The sequence below is a fragment of the Callithrix jacchus genome, chromosome 14 (assembly GCF_049354715.1).
Source record: "Callithrix jacchus isolate 240 chromosome 14, calJac240_pri, whole genome shotgun sequence".
In the NCBI taxonomy this organism is placed as follows: Eukaryota; Metazoa; Chordata; class Mammalia; order Primates; family Cebidae; genus Callithrix; species Callithrix jacchus.
The window spans coordinates 40,645,543-40,662,495 of NC_133515.1; the positions used below are offsets into that span (position 1 = coordinate 40,645,543).

Here is a 16,953-nt window from a genome sequence, read left to right on the forward strand (position 1 = left end):
TGAGTTGATCTTCGACCTCTGAAGTCCTTTCTTCTGCTTGGTCAATTCAGCTGTTGAGACTTGTGAATGCTTCGTGAAGTTCTCGTGTTGAGTTTTTTAGCTCCATCAATTCACTCATATTCCTCTCTAAGTTGTCCATTATTGTTATCATTTCATCAAATCTTTTTTCAAGGTTCTTAGTTTCTTTGCATTGAGTTAGAACATGTTCTTTTAGCTCATGGAAGTTTCTCATTATCCACCTTCTAAATTCTGATTCTGTAATTTCATCACACTCATTCTCCATCCAGCTTTGTTCCCTTGCTGGTGAGGAGTTGTGATCCCTTGTAAGAGGAGAGGTGTTCTGGTTTCGGGTGTTTTCCTCCTTTTTGCACTGGTTTCTTCCCATCTTTGTGGATTTATCCACCTGTCATCTGTGTAGTTGCTGATTTTCAGATTGGGTCTCTGAGTGGACGTCCAGGTTGTTGATGGTGAAGTTATTACTGTTTCTTAGTTTTTTTCTAACAGTCTGGCCCCTCTGCTGTAGAACTGCTGAGGTCCACTCCAGGCCCTGCTTGCCTGGGGATCACGTGCAGCAGCTGCAGAACAGTAAGGGTTGCTACCAGCTTCTTCTTCTGCTATCTTTGTCCCAGAATGATGCCCGCCAAATGTCAGTCTGATCAGTCTTTTGTGAGGTGACTCTTTGGTTATACATGGGTCAGGGAGCTGCTTGAGGAGACAGTCTGTTCTTTATAGGAGCTCAAGTGTTGAGCTGTGAGCTTCATTGTTCTTTCAGAGCTGTTAGGTGGGTACGTTTAAGTCTGCTGCAGCAGAACTCATAAACCACCTTTTTCCCCCAGGTGCTCTGTCCCGGGAAGTTAGGGCTTTATTTATGAGTGTCTGTTGTGCTGCTGCCTTTTTTTTTCTTTTTCAGGGCTGCCCTGCCCAGCAAGGAGGCAGCCTAGTCACTGTCTGTCTGCAGAGGCTTTGCTGAGCTCCTCACTGCTGTCGTTGAGCTTCCCTGTAGTCCTGTTTATATGGGTGTGGTTAGAACTGCCTCGGCAATGGTGGCCCGCCTCTGTAATGGCAGACTCTGTCTGTTATGGCAGGTTACCTCGGCAACGGCAAGCTGCCTCAGCAATGGGTTACTACCTCCGTAGGGGTGGAGTGCTTCAGTAATGGCGGACACCCCTCCCACACCAAGCTGAACCATCCTGGGTTCAGCTGTGCTTGCTGTGAAACTCTCAACCCCAAGCCTTTCCAATTTCTCTTTTTTTTGTTTGTTTTTGTGAGGGTGGGACCCGCTGAGCCTGATCACCTGGCTCCCTGCCTCAGAGCCTTTTTTTTTTTTTTTAAGTTGAACTGTTGACTCTCTCCTAGGTATTCCAGTCGCCTGCTGAAAGGGCGCCAGGATCTGTGATTTCCCATGCAGCGACCCACTGCACCGGCTGAAACGATGGCACTGCCCAGGAATCTCCTGGCCAGCTTAAAAGGTCAACCAGACCAGTATATTTTGTACAGAGAGCCGCCGTGCTGCGGAGCCGGCAAAACAGCCACAGCAGCTAAAACAGCTGCACCGGCCAAAACAGCCGTGCTGGTGACCCATAGGGCTCCTCTGCCTAGGAATCTCCTGGTCTGTGGGCAATAAAGATCCATCTGGAAATGTGGCGTCCACTCACCCTCTGCGCTTTCACTGGGAGCTGCAATCCTGAGCTGCTCCTAAAACGGCCATCTTGGATCTTCTCCCCAGAATTCTTCATATATTCTATATTAGTTCTTTGCTGGTATATACAAATACCATTTTTCACTATGTGGCATATTTTTCTACCATTTTTTGTGAGGTTTTTCTAACAATTTTAATGCAGTTTGGTGTTTTGTGTCTGAATCTTTTCATTTATGGATAATGCTTTTAGTTTTCAGTTAAGAACTCCTTCCATATCCTGAATTATAAAGATAATTTCTCATATTATCTTCTAAAAAATTTATGGTTTTGGCTTTCATATTTTCATATTTTATCCATCTGAAATTTCAATCTTTAATGTACACTTTCCTCCATCACGGCAGTCAGTTGTCCCACTGCTATTCATTCAAGCCTGTCTTCAACCCATTGACCTTCAATGCCACCTAATGTATCCGAAGGATCCATATACGTGTGAGATTGTTTGGAGATCCATTAGCCATCCAATGACAATATCAGAGTATCTTACTATGATTTTTCAATTTTCTTGATATCTGGTAGAAGAAACCCAAATACATTATTTTCAGTCTTAAGGAATCTCTCACTTGCTCTTGGCTTTTGTACTCGTTTGAAATTTTATAATCAGGTTGTAAGATACCCATCTTCCCTATAATAAAACTACTGAAATTATGATTGATACTAAATTAAATCTGTAGATCAGTTTTGAAAGAACTGATATCTTTATAATAATAACTCTTCCAAACAGTGAACATGGTATAGCTCTCAATTTTACTTAGGTCTTCTTTAACCCATTTTAATCTCTCAATGATGCTTTAGAATTTCTCCACAGGGGTCTCGACTATCTTGAATATACTTTTAAGAATTGGTTTTATCAGTTTAAGAAAATTCTCTCCTGTTTTTAATTTATGAAAAAAAATTTACCATAAGTTTATTGTGTGTTTTATTAATTGCTTTTCTGTATCTACTGAAATGACTATATATATTTTTTTAATCTGCAATTATGTGCATTATATTACCAGACTTTGTAATATTGAACTAAGCTAGCATTTGCTACTTGAAACTCAACCAAATATATTAATGTTTGTTGAAAATGGCTGGATTGTGTTTTCTAATATTTTAAGACTTCTTCACTATATGTATAAATAAGCCTGATCTATATTTAAGCATTTACAAGTTCTTATACTACCCTCATCTGGTTTTAATATCAAGATTATATATGCATGATAAGGATTGAGAAAAGAAAAAAAAGGGGGGGAAATTAAGATTAATTGGCATTTCCTCATGTCTATTTTCTGAGAGTTTACGTAAGAACAAAACTGAAGAGAAAACTGCCTAGACAGGAGATTTATTTGAGGGAAGAATTTTAACTGTTTTTTTTTTCTTCAACTTCTGGTTCACCCTTAACCTGAAAGGAATAGTCCTTTCCAGCTTATTGGGGGAAGGTCAGCATATTAGACTCTCCATCTTGAATAGGCCCAAGAGCTGTGAAAATCCAAGTTTGAGTTATGAACTCTGGACAAAAAAGGGACCTCAAGAAAAAGGCAACTTGAGTGTTTAACCTAACTATCTACTCATTTCCCTTGGATTTAGCTGAGTAATTCCTTACTATCCTTACTAAGTACTTTAAGACTTAAATGAATATCTTATATGTTGTATATAAAATGTAGCATTTTCAATTGTTTCCAGCTGAGGGGTTGGTATGAATAACCTAGTCTTCTATATTCCTAATATTATAAATATTACTTTGTAAATTTTTCTTCTAGTCCATAATTGTATTTGCTAAAGAACAGGTATTCTATTTGCTTATTGTTATCTTCCATGTGATATAATTGGTTTTCTTTAAATATTTGATGACTCTTGGTGTTTGTTCATATTTTGTACTAAAGAACTAGGATGATTAGTATGGTCGAATCTTAAAAATACCTGTTCAGTATTATCATATTATCGTTAACAATCATATTAGCAGACCTTTTAATATTGAACCATTCCTGAAATGAACTCTCCTTTATGGTAGGCATATTAAATCTTTTTATATATGACTAAATTTACTAAGTGAGGTAGATTATGTAAGATCCTATGTTTTAAAATCAGCATTGAGATTGGTGCACATATTAATACATGAAATATTGAATCTTTCAAAATATTTCAATTTATACTAATAATCAGAAGAAGTAAAGAGTAATATTAAATAGCCACATACAATGCTACAAAAATATATAAACATTTGATAAATAATGTAGTCACAAAGATACAGTGTTTTTGAGATTTGATCTGATGTTTGGGTTGTTTTTATTTTGTTTTGTTTGTTGGTGACATGCAATACAGTCAGCATTTGTGGCACTAACACTCTGTCTCTTAATGTATAAAATGGTTCAGTGAGTAAATCTGTGTAATGCTGAGTTGTTTCTCAATAACTTTGTCAAGATATAATTCTCATACCATACAACTCACCCATTTAAAGTATATAATTCAACAGTTTTTAGTTGTTTGTGTATTCACAGATATCTGCAGCCATTATCACAGTCAAGCTTAGGAAATTTTCTTTACTTTAAAATGAAACCTATGTAACAAACCTATATATCCTGCATATGTATCCCAGAACTAAAAATAAAATTAAAAAAATAATAAAGTAAGATGAAACTCCATACATACCCTTTAGCTATCACCTCTTTAATTACTAAGCAACCACTAATCTACTTTTTGCCTCTACAGATCAATGCTGAACTAATGATTCTAAAAAAGAAGGTATTTTGTCATTTATTCTTCAGTTAAAAATATACAACAGATCTACAAAGAAAAACTCCTTTAAGTTTAATTTTCTCCACAGATCTACACTTTTTAAAAAGTCAGCACACCTGAAAAGTATCCTGCTCTTAATAGTATAGAATAAAATTGCATGCTGAAGAAGAGAGAGTACATTTTTCTACTGAGAGATTTAGAGATGTATTACATTCCCAAATGCATCAGGAACACAAAAAAACTTTGCTTTAGAAAAAAAAAAGTGCATAGAATAAATCTGATTTCTAAAGGAAAGATAACTTTTTTCAGGAAACAAAATTAATTGGAGAATTCAGTGAAATGGAGAGATACAAAATAAACAAATACAATCAGAAACTTTTCTCCCACAGAATGACAGTAATACTAATTAATAATATAATGGGGGGAAAAAACCTTCCATAAAATATTACCTGCCCAAAAAAAAAAAACCATAAAACACCTAAAAATAGTACTTTGATGGGAAGTATTATTCCATATTTTACCAAAAGACATAAAAGGTAAATAAATAACCAAAGTACATATCTTCTTTGGTGAAAAATACCAGAGCCTGAAATATTTCAATTATTCTATAGATTTGCTGCACAACCAAATTATATCTCAATTTTTAGGCAAGGGTACTAGAGGTGGAAGTGTTGTAATGAAGTGATTTTCAAGTTAACTGGAAGAATAGTAAGTGAATAAATAGCATATTTTTAAAAGAGAATTTAAGAGGATACACATATCCTATAAAAAATCAACCCAGCTGGGCACAGTGGCTGATCCCTATAATCCCAGCTCTTTGGGGCCAAGGCAGGTGGATCGCCTGAGGTCAGGAGTTGAAGATAAGCCTGGCCAACATGGCAAAACCCCATCTCTACTAAAAATACGTAAAGTTGGCCGGGCATGGTGGCAGGCACCTATAATTCCAGCTATTTGAGAGACTGAGGCAGGAGAATTGCTCAAACCTGCGAGGTGGAGGTTGCTGTGAGCCGAGATCACACCATTGCACTCCAACCTAGGTGAGAAAGAGTGAAACTCTGTCTCAAAAATAAAATAAAAATAAATGAATAAATAAATAAATGACAAGCCACACAATCAATATCAGATACAATAATTACAACAATGTTGTAATTGATTCAAGAAGAGTGAATTCAAATCATATGTTCCGATAACAAACCTTAGTGTAAACATAATGTATAAAAGGTAGCCTTGAAAAATGTAGGGAAGGGACAGACAGACAGAATGTTGTTTCCACCTCCAAAACCACATGTTGATGCCCTATCTCCCAGCCAGGCTATATTTGGAGATGGGACCTTTGGGAAGTAATTAACATAAAATAAAGTGATACCTGTGAGGCCTTAATCCAATGGGATAGTTCTCCTTATAAAAAGAGGAGAGAGCAATCCCTCTTCAGCAGGCATGCACTGAGGAAAGGTCAAGTGAGGACAGAGTGAGAAGGTTAGCCTTCTGTAAATCAGGAAGAAAACCCTCACCAGTAGTAACAAACCATGTTGAGAACTTCATCTACGACTTCCATTCTCTAGTAAGAAAATAAATTTCTGTCATTTAAGTGACCCAGTCTACAGTATTTTCTTACGGTAGTCTGGCCCACTAAGACAGTAGATTATCACAATGATGTTATTGGAAGTGATGAGTCATCTTCAAAATAATTAAAGAGAGTCCAATCTCACACCCTATGCTAAAATAACCTTTTTATGGTTGTAGAAAAAGAAACTACAGAAATACTAAAATCAAATAAAGATAAACACATATGCTTTGGAATAAAGAACACATAAATTATAAAGTAAATGATCAATGAAATTACTCAAAAATGTTAAAACTTTTTGAAGCTGCCAAAAAGAAAAAAGACATTAAGAAAAAACATTTACAATATATTATCAGATGAGGTTAATATTAAGACTAAAGACTAATGTCCATGTTTCAATAATGGTAAGATGTTTAAAAACTTGTGAAAATAAAGATAAAGGCAATGTATATAAACAAGAAATTCTATGAAGATATACAAGTAAGATGTGAATAGATTTTTCAGTATCAGTTTTTTTTGTTTTGGTTTGTTTTTGAGATAGAGTCTTACTGTGTTACCCAGGCTGGAGTGCAGTGGCACTATCTCAGCTCACTGCACCCTCCACCTCCCAGGTTCCAGTGATTCTTCTCCCTCAGTCTACCAACTAGCTGTGATTACATGCCCAAGCTATCATGCCCAGCTAATTTTTAAAGATTTTTCTTTTCTTGTTTTTGAGATGGAGTCTCGCTCTGTCACCCAGGCTGGAGTACAATGACATGATCTTGGCTTACTGCAACCTCTGCCTCCCGGGTTCAAGTGATTCTCCTGCCTCAGCCTCCTAAGTAGCTGGGACTACAGGCACATACCACCACACTCAGCTAATTTTTGTATTTTTAGTAGAGACAGGGTTTCACCACATTGGCAAGGATAGGCTCGATCTCTTGACCTTGTGATCCACCTGCCTTGGCCTCCCAAAGTGCTGGAATTACAGGTGTGAGCCACCACACCAAGCGTAATATCAGTATTACTTTTTTAAAAGCATAATAAAATAAGTTACAATTTTTGCCATTAGAAATCATATTCTGTTTTTAAACATAACTTTCTGTGGAGTAAAAAGAATAGAGAAATAGGCATTCTAATAGATGCTGCTCAGAGTGTTAAATAGTTAAATAGTTTGGCAGAGCAAATGAGCAATATTTAGAATCTAAGAAATGTCCAAATACTTTAACTCACTATTTTCACTTCTTAAGAATTTTCTGTAAGTATAAATAACTGTGCAAGGATATGCTTATAAGAGTATTAACTGCAATGTTTTCAATAACTAGATAAAAACAAAACAAAAATTTTCTTTAAAAGTCCAAAATATCAAATGAATCAGTTAAAAATAATAATATAATCCAAGAATACAATATTATGTATATTAAGATTAAATCAAATGCATTAGACATTAAACAAAAAACATAGCATGTTCCTATTTAAAACCTATTATATATTGTATATTGTTTACTTATATATTAAAAAGGGGCATTTAAATTTATATATCAGAGAGCTAATAGCAACCATGTAAGGGATGATGACTAAATTGTTCTTAATCAAAATTTCTATTATAATATAGAAATGTATTTTAATAATGTTTATATTTTAGAACATACAACTCAGTGGGGAAAAGTAAGGCACTCAACAAATGATCCTAAGACAATGGATACAGTACTGCAAAAAAAATTTTTTAATGAGATCCCTAATCATAGTATAAATGAAAGTAAATAACAGGTGGTTGTAAATATATAAATGTGTAAATCTAATTATAAAATAAGCAAATTTATCAAAATCTCAGAACATGAAAAAACATGTAAAAAATGTTTCAAGTTTGCCAGATTTTATTATGAGAAAAGAATAAAATGATAAAAATGTCAGATCAAGTCCTTGATTACATATTTACAATGAGAGAAAATTAAACTTAAGGTAAGTATTACTAGATATATCAATATTTAAGAGTCTGTATATTATAACAAAAAACATGAGTAAAAATAAAAATGGAGAAATATTTGCAACACATTCAATAATGACATATCCTTTTTGGTTCAAACCCACATACATATTAACCAATGTAGATCTTGCTGCTTGGATGGCACAAAGGCATCACAAAGTAATCATTTCAAATATTAACTTATCATCTCCCCAGTCCAAACTATCAAAACTACTACCACTATCAAAAACTACTAACTACACGAGGGACTCAAGATGGCACAGTGAGAACCCAGGATTGAAGCTCTCAGTGAATGCACGAAGAGGGTGAGTCAGGGCTGCATTTCCAGATGGATCGTTGTTGCCCACAAAACGGGGAAATTCCCAGGTATTAAAGAGACACGGGACGCCAGGCAGAGGTTTTGGCTGGTGCGGCGGGCGCTATAGCGCAGTGGCGCTACACAGCACTCCGCACAAAGCACACTAGTCCAGGTGCCCTGTTGAACCAGCAATCTGAGACTTGAGAGGGCTGAACTTGAGACTGAATGGGACTTGGACAGTGAGCCAGGCCAAGTGATTCCAGGGAAACAGCGTTTGGGGTAGCGCAGTGGGACAAACAAAATGGTGATTCCAAATGCTCCAGACGGAGAGGTTCCATGAGGGCACAAGTGAACCCAGGATGGTGCAGCTGCATGGGGGAGAAGCATCCACCATTACCGAGGCAATCCGCCCCTACTGAGGTACACGGCCATTGCTGATGCAGCCTGCCGTTGCCGAGGCAACCCGCTACAACAGAGACTCCGCCACAGGGCATAGCCTGTGGCAGCAGGGCGGAGACCGCAGCAGAAGGGCAGAGCCTGCAGCAACAGGACAAACCTCACACCAGCAGGGCAGAGCCTCGGCAGGCAAATAGTGACTAGACTGCCTCCTAGCTGGGCAGGACAGCACAACGGACACTCACAAAGAAAGCCCCAACCCCCCCGAGACAAAGCATCTGAGAAAAAAAGGGTGTTTTTATGAGTTCTGCTGCAGCAGAATTAAACGTAGCAGTCTAACAGCCCTGAATGAACTACAGAGCTCACAGCTCAGCACTTGAGCTCCTATAAAGTACAGACTGTCTCCTCAAGCAGCTCCCTGACCCCTCTATATCCAAAAGACTGACATTTGGCAGGCATCATTCTGGGACAAAGATAGCAAAAAAAGAAACTGTTAGCATCCCTCACTGTTCTGCAGCTGCTATAGGTGAACCCCAGACAAGCAGGGCCTGGAGTGGACCTCAGAAGTCGTACAGTGGAGAGGCTAGACTGGTAGAAGGAAAACCAAGTAACAAAAATACTTCATAATCAACAATCTGGGCGTCCACTCAGAGACCCAATTGAAAAGTCAGCAACTACATAGACGACAGGTGGATAAATCCACAAAGATGGGAAGGGAAGAAACCAGCGAAAAAAGGAGGAAAACACCCGAAACCAGAACACCTCACCTCCTACAAAGGACCAAAACTCCTCACCAGCAAGGGAACAAAGCTGGACGGAGAATGACTGTGACAAAATGACGGAATTAGACTTCAGAAGGTGGATAATGAGAAACTTTTGTGAGCTAAAAGAACATGTATTAAATCAATGCAAAGAAACTAAAATCCTTCAAAAAAGATTTGAGGAAATGATAACAAGAATGGATAACTTAGAGAGGAATATGAATGAATTGAAGGGCTGAAAAACACAATACGAGAACTTTGCAAAGCATGGACAAGTTTCAATAGCCGAATTGACCAAGCAGAAGAAAGAATATCTGAAGTCGAAGATCAACTCAATGAAATACAACAAGAATCCAAGATCAGAGAAAAAAGCGCAAAAAGGAATGAACAAAGTCTCCAAGAAATGTGGGACTATGTGAAAAGACCTAACCTAAGTTTGATAGGTGTACGAGAAGGGGACGAAGAGAATGAATCCAAGCTGGAAAATACTCTTCAGGACATCATCCAGGAAAATTTCCCCCACCTAGCAAGCCAGGCCAACACTCAAATGCAGGAAATACAGAAATACACCACAAAGATATTCCACAAGAAGAGCAACCCCAAGGCACATAATCGTCAGATTCAACAAGGTTGAAATGAAGGAGAAAATACTACGGACAGCCAGAGAGAAAGGTTGGGTCACCCACAAAGGGAAGCCCATCAGACTCACAGCAGATCTCTCGGCAGAAACACTACAAGCCAAAAGAGAGTGGGGGCCAATATTCAACGTTCTTCAAGAAAAGAACTTTCAACCCAGAATTTCATATCCAGCCAAACTGAGCTTCATAAGTGAAGGAAAAATAAAATCCTTTGCGAACAAGCAAGTACTCAGAGATTTTGTCACCACCAGGCCTGCTTGACAAGAGCTCCTGAAAGAGGCACTACACATAGAAAGGAACAACCAGTACCAGCCATTCCAAAATCACACTAAATGCTAAACAGCATCAACATAATAAAGAATCTTCATCAACTAACAGGCAAAACAGCCAGCTAGCATCAAAATGGCAGTAGCAAATTCACACATAACAATATTAACCCTAAATGTAAATGAACTAAATGCACCAATCAAAAGACACAGACCGGCAAATTGGATAAAAAGCCAAAACCCATCAGTGTGCTGTATCCAGGAAACCCATCTCACATGCAAGGATACACAAAGGCTCAAAATAAAGGGATGGAGGAAGATTTACCAAGCAAATGGAGAGCAAAAAAAAGCAGAAGTTGCAATTCTCATCTCTGATAAAATAGACTTTAAAGCAACAAAGATCAAAAGAGACAAAGAAGGCCATTACATAATGGTAAAAGAATCGATACAACAAGAAGAGCTAACGATCCTAAACATATATGGACCCAATACAGGAGCACCCAGATACATAAGGCAAGTTCTTAATGACTTACAAAGAGACTTAGACTGCCACACAATAATAGTGGGAGACTTTAACACTCCACTGTCAATCTTAGATCAACCAGACAGAAAATCAACAAGGATATCCAGGGCTTGAACTCAGACCTGGAGCAAGCAAACCTGATAGACATTTACAGAACTCTCCACCCCAAATCCACAGAATATACATTCTTCTCAGCACCACATCACACCTACTCTAAAATTGACCACATAATTGGAAGTAAAGCACTCCTCAGCAAATGCAAAACAACTGACATCATAAAAAACAGTCTCTCAGACCACAGTGCAATCAAGTTAGAACTCAGAATTCAGAAACCAACCCAGAACCGCACAGCTTCACGGAAACTGAACAACTGGCTCTTGGATGTTGACTGGATAAACAATGAAATGAAGGCAGAAATAAAGAAGTTCTTCGAAACCAATGAGAACGAAGACACAACATGCCAGAATCTCTGGGACACATTTAAAGCAGTCTCCAGAGGAAAATATAGAGCAATAACTGCCCATATGAGGAGAATGGAGAGATCCAAAACTGACACCCTATCGTCAAAATTGAAAGAGCTAGAGGAGCAACATCAAAAACACTCAAAACCCCTCAGAAGACAAGAAATAACTAAGATCAGAGCTGAACTGAAGGAGATAGAGACACGAAAAACCCTTCAAAAAAATCAATAAATCCTAGAGCTGTTTTTTTGAAAAGATCAACAAAATAGACAGACAACTAACCAGATTGATTAAAAAGAAAAGAGAGAACAACCACCTCCTCTTCAAGGAAAACTACAAACCACTGCTCAACGAAATAAGAGAGGACACAAACACATGGAGAAACATTCCATGTTCATGCTTAGGAAGAATTAATATTGTGAAAATGGCTATACTGCCCGAAGTAATTTACAGAATCAACGCTATCCCCATCAAGCTGCCATTGACTTTCTTCACAGAACTGGAAAAAAACACCATGAACTTCATATGGAACCAAAAGAGAGCCCGCATAGCCAAGTCAATTCTAAGCAAAAAGAACACAGCGGGGGGCATCACACTACCGGATTTCAAACGATACTACAAGGCTACAGTAATCAAAACAGCATGGTACTGGTACCAAAACAGAGATATAGACCAATGGAAGAGAACAGAGGCATCGGAGGCAACACAACATATCTACAACCATACAATCTTTGATAAACCTGACAAAAACAAGCAATGGGGAAAGGATTACCTGTTTAACAAATGGTGTTGGGAAAACTGGCTAGCCATGTGCAGAAAGCAGAAGCTGGACCCCTTCCTGACACCTTACACTAAAATTAACTCCAGATGGATTAAAGACTTAAACATAAGACCTGGCACCATATAAACCCTAGAAGGAAATCTAGGCAAAACCATCCAGGACATAGGAGTAGGCAAGAACTTCATGAACAAAACACCAAAAGCATTGGCAACAAAAGCCAAAATAGAAAATGGGACCTAATCAAACTCCACAGCTTCTGCACGGCAAAAGAAACAGTCTCTAGAGTGAATCGGCAACCAACAGAATGGGAAACAATTTTTGCCATTTACCCATCTGACAAAGGGCTGGTATCCAGAATTTACAAGGAACTCAAACAGATTTACAAGAAAAAAACAAACAAGCCCATTCAAAATTGGGCAAAGGATATGAACAGACACTTTACAAAAGAAGACATATATGAGGCAAACAGTCATATGGAAAAATGCTCATCATCACTGGTCATTAGAGAGATGCAAATCAAAACCACATTGAGATACCATCTCACGCCTGTTAGAATGGTGATCATTAAAAAATCTGGAGACAACAGATGCTGGAGAGGATGTGGAGAAAAAGGAACACTTTTACACTGTTGGTGGGAGTGTAAATTAGTTCAACCATTGTGGAAGACAGTGTGGCGAGTCCTCAAGGCCTTAGAAATAGAAATTCCATTTGACCCAGCAATCCCATTACTGGGTATATATCCAAAGGACTATAAATCGTTCTACTATAAGGACACATGCACACGAATGTTCATTGCAGCACTGTTTACAATAGCAAAGACCTGGAATCAACCCATTGATGATAGACTGGATGGGGAAAATGTGGCACATATACACCATGGAATATTATGCAGCAATCAGAAATGATGAGTTCGTGTCATTTGTAGGGACGTGGATGAATCTGGAGAACATCATTCTCAGCAATCTGACACAAGAAAAGAAAATGAAATACCGCATATTCTCTCACTCATAGACAGGTGATGAAAAATGAGAACACATGGACACAGGGAGGGGAGTACTAAACACTGGGGTCTATTGTGGGGAAAAGGGGAGGGCCAGTGGGAGGGGGAGGTGCGGAGGGATAGCCTGGGGAGAAATGCCAAATGTGGGTGACCGGGAGAAAGGAAGCAAAACACACTGCCATGTGTGTACTTATGCAACTGTCTTGCATGTTCTGCACATGTACCCCAAAACCTAAAATACAATAAAAAATTTAAAAAAAAAAAAAACAAAAACTACTAACTACTATCGAAACTACTAACAGAAACCAGCTTTGGTGTGCTAATGGTTAAGTTCTAGTAGTTTCCTTGTAAGGATATTTTGTACCCACCCTCACAGGTTTGTATCAAAAACTACTGACGACTATCAAACTACTAGAATGCAATATTATGTATATTAAAATTAAATCAAATTGAATAACCATTAAATGAAAAACAACATATTTCTATTTAAAACCTATTATATATTGTATATTGTTTATTTACATACAATTTATATATTATATATTATTTATATATTCAAAAAGGACCTTTAATGTATATATCAGGAAGCTAATAATAACTATGCAAGGGATGATGAACAAAACTACTAACACTGTAATCAAGAAAGGAAACCATTCACCTAGGCATTTCCTTGATAGTTCTTTTCTTTTTACCTCATATCTAATTCATCAGAAAATACAATTAATCTACTTTCTAAAAATCTCTTGAATTCATCCATATCTCTCCATATCTACTAGCAATCCTTGACCCAAACTATCATTATCACTTGTCTGAAATCCTAGACTAGCCTAGTAATTGTTTTTGAATTTATTCTTACCCCTCATCCACTGTCCACACTTAAGCCAGAATAATCTTTCAAAACGTAAATCTGATCGTCTTACTCCAAGTTATCCCACCCTTCACCTTGAACATGTCCACACATAACACGCTCCATTCAGCCCACTGTTTAAAAGGTCAAGTAGATCCTAAATAACATGGCTTCTATCTACTTCTCCTTTCTTACTTCACCCTATGTTCTAGCCACTCTGGACTTCTTTCAGGTCTTTGAGAGAGCTATGTTCCTTTAAAATAGATTTTGCATACAGTATTTACTCTGTCTGGAACACCTGCTGATGAATTAGAAAAGGGAGGTCAAGGGGCTCAGATGATTTTTAAGTTTCTAGCTAGCACAACTAGATGGCTAGTACAGTCATTTAAAGAAATTGTTTTAATGCTAAATTTTTTTTTTTTGTAGTGGCACAATCATAGCTCACTGGAGCCTCAACATCCTGGGGTCAAGACATCCTCCCACCTCAGCCTCCCAAGTTGCTGGGACTACAGGTGCCCACCACCACATGTGGTTGAACTTTTGAATTTTTATTTTTAGTAGAGACAGGCTCTCACTGTGTTGCCCAAGCTGGTCTCTTTTTTTTTTCTTTCATTTTTTTTTTTAAGAGAAGGAAAGAAAAAAAAGGAGTGAAGGAGAGGAAGAAAGAGGAAGGAAAAGAGGGAGAGAGAACGGAAATGTTGCTTTATTCTAAAAAAATGGGTATTAATAATGGCCAATCAGTATTTCATTTAAACCTATGAGTAGGTGTGATGTGGTATTGACAATAATATATATTTTGTGTATTTAAAGTGGAGAGCTCTATAAATATTTATTAAGTTTACTTGTTCCGCATCTGAGTTCGAGTCCTTGATATCCTTATTAATTTTCTGTCTCATGGACTCTAAGACTCTATTTATCTGGGTGTTAGGATCGTTAGCTCTTATTGTTGCATTGATCCTTTTACCACTATATCTTTGTTGCTTTAAAATCTATTTTATCAGATATGAGAATTGCAACTCCTGCTTTTTATTTATTGATTGATTTATTTTTGCTCTCCATTTGGTTGGTAAATCTTTCTCCATCCCTTTGTTTTGAGTCTCTGTGTATCCTTGCATGTGAAACAGGTCTGGATGTAACGTGCTGTCGGGTTTTGGCTGTATCTTTTGATCGGGGGATTTAGTCGATTTAAATTTAGGATTACTGCCATTTGATGTTAACTGGCTGTTTTATCCATTCATTGATGTAAATTCTTCTTTATGTTGATGCTCTTTACTTTTTGGTATATTTTTAGAAAGGCTAATACTGGTTGTTTCTTTCTGTGTGTAATGCTTCTTTCAAAGCTCTAGGAAAGCAGGCCTGGTGGTAATAAAATCTCTGAGTACTTGCTTGTTCATAAAAGATTTTATTTTCCTTCAGTTGTGAAGCTTAGTTTGGCTGGATATGAAATTCTGTGCTGAATGTTCTGTTCTTTAAGGATGTTGAATATTGGCCCCCACTCTCTTCTGGCTTGTAGAGTTTCTGCTGAGAGATCTGCTGTAAGTCTGATAGGCTTGCCTTTGTGGTTAACCTGACCTTTCTCTCTGGCTGCCCTTAGTATTTTCTCCTTTGTTTCAACCCTGGTGAATCTAACGATTATGTGCCTTGGGGTTGCTCTTCTTGAGGAATATCTTTGTGGTGTTCTCTGTATTACCTGGGGTTGAATATTGTTCTGCTTTGCTAGGTTACGAAAATTTTCCTGAATAATGTCCTGAAGAATATTTTCCAGCTTGGATTCATTCTCTCTGTCGCATTCAGGTACACCTATCAAACGTAAATTTGGTCTTTTCACATAGTCCCACATTTCTTGTAGACTTTGCTCATTCCTTTTTATCCTTTGTTCTCTAATCTTGTCTTCTGGTTTTATTTCATCAAGTTGGTCTTCGACCTCTGATATCCTTTCTTCTGCTTGATCAATTCAAGTGTTTAAACCTGTGCATACTTCTCGGAGTTCCCGTATTGTATTCTTCAGTTCCATTAATTCACTTATATTCCTCTTTTTTTTTTTTTTTTGCCAATCAGTTTGAGCTTATAAGGTTGCTCAAGTTAGCCTTGAACTCATGACCTCGCCTTTGCAAGCACCACGACCTCTGGCGGGAGCCACTTTGGACCCGGTATTCCTCTCTAAATTGTCTATTCTCATTAGGATTTCGTCAAACCTTTTTTCAAAGTTCTTAGTTTCTTTACATTGGGCTACCACATGTTCTTTTAACTCACAGAAGTTTCTTATTATCCATCTTCTGAAGCCTGATTCTGTTATTGGATGCACTCGTTCTCCATCAAGCCTTGTTCCCTTGTTGATGAGGAACTGTGATCCTCTTTAGAGGGAGAGGCATTCTGATTTTGAGTATTCTCAGCCTTTTTACACTGGTTTCTTCCAGTTGTAAATTTATCCACCTGTCATCTTTGTAATTACCAACTTTCAAATTAGGTCTCTGAATAGACATCCAAGTTGTTAATTCCCAGGGCCAAAATATGAGCAACCCACTGCGCCGGCCAAAACAGCGGCATTAAGACTGATGGTGCTTTTCTGCCCTGGAATCTCCAGTCTGGCTTCCTTCTTGAGTCCGTAATAGGCGACTCTGCCTCCCCGGAGCTCCAAACGTCGGTCAGAAGGGGAACCAGTCCCGTTTACTCTGCACAAAGAGCTGCCGCGCCGAGGTGCCGGCAAAACTACTGCGCCGGCCACAAGAGTCCCGCTGGTGACCCGTGGGGCTCCTCCACTGGGAATCTTCTGCTCCATGAGCAACAAAAATTTGTCTGAAAGTGTGGCGTCCTCTTGTTCTCTGCGCTTTCACTGGGAGCTGCAATCCTGAGATGTTAGCGATCAGCCATCTTGGATCGTTCCGTTTTAATGCTAAATTACCCTCTGCCATTGACTCCTCACTATTATTCCCAAACACTTCGAGATAAGAGTTCTTGCACTACTGTTCTTTAGGCCTAAAATGAACATTTAATTGAACTTCTTTGCATAAATGATGACTCACTGATATTTTAATCTC

At 38.1% G+C, this 16,953-nt stretch overlaps 1 protein-coding gene across 6 annotated transcripts in view; it reads right to left on the reverse strand.

The window, feature by feature from the left end:
* EXOC6B (exocyst complex component 6B) overlaps positions 1 to 16,953 on the reverse strand; it is a 694,189-nt gene that overhangs the window by 351,622 nt on the left and 325,614 nt on the right. The gene's annotated exons all lie outside the window — the stretch shown is intronic.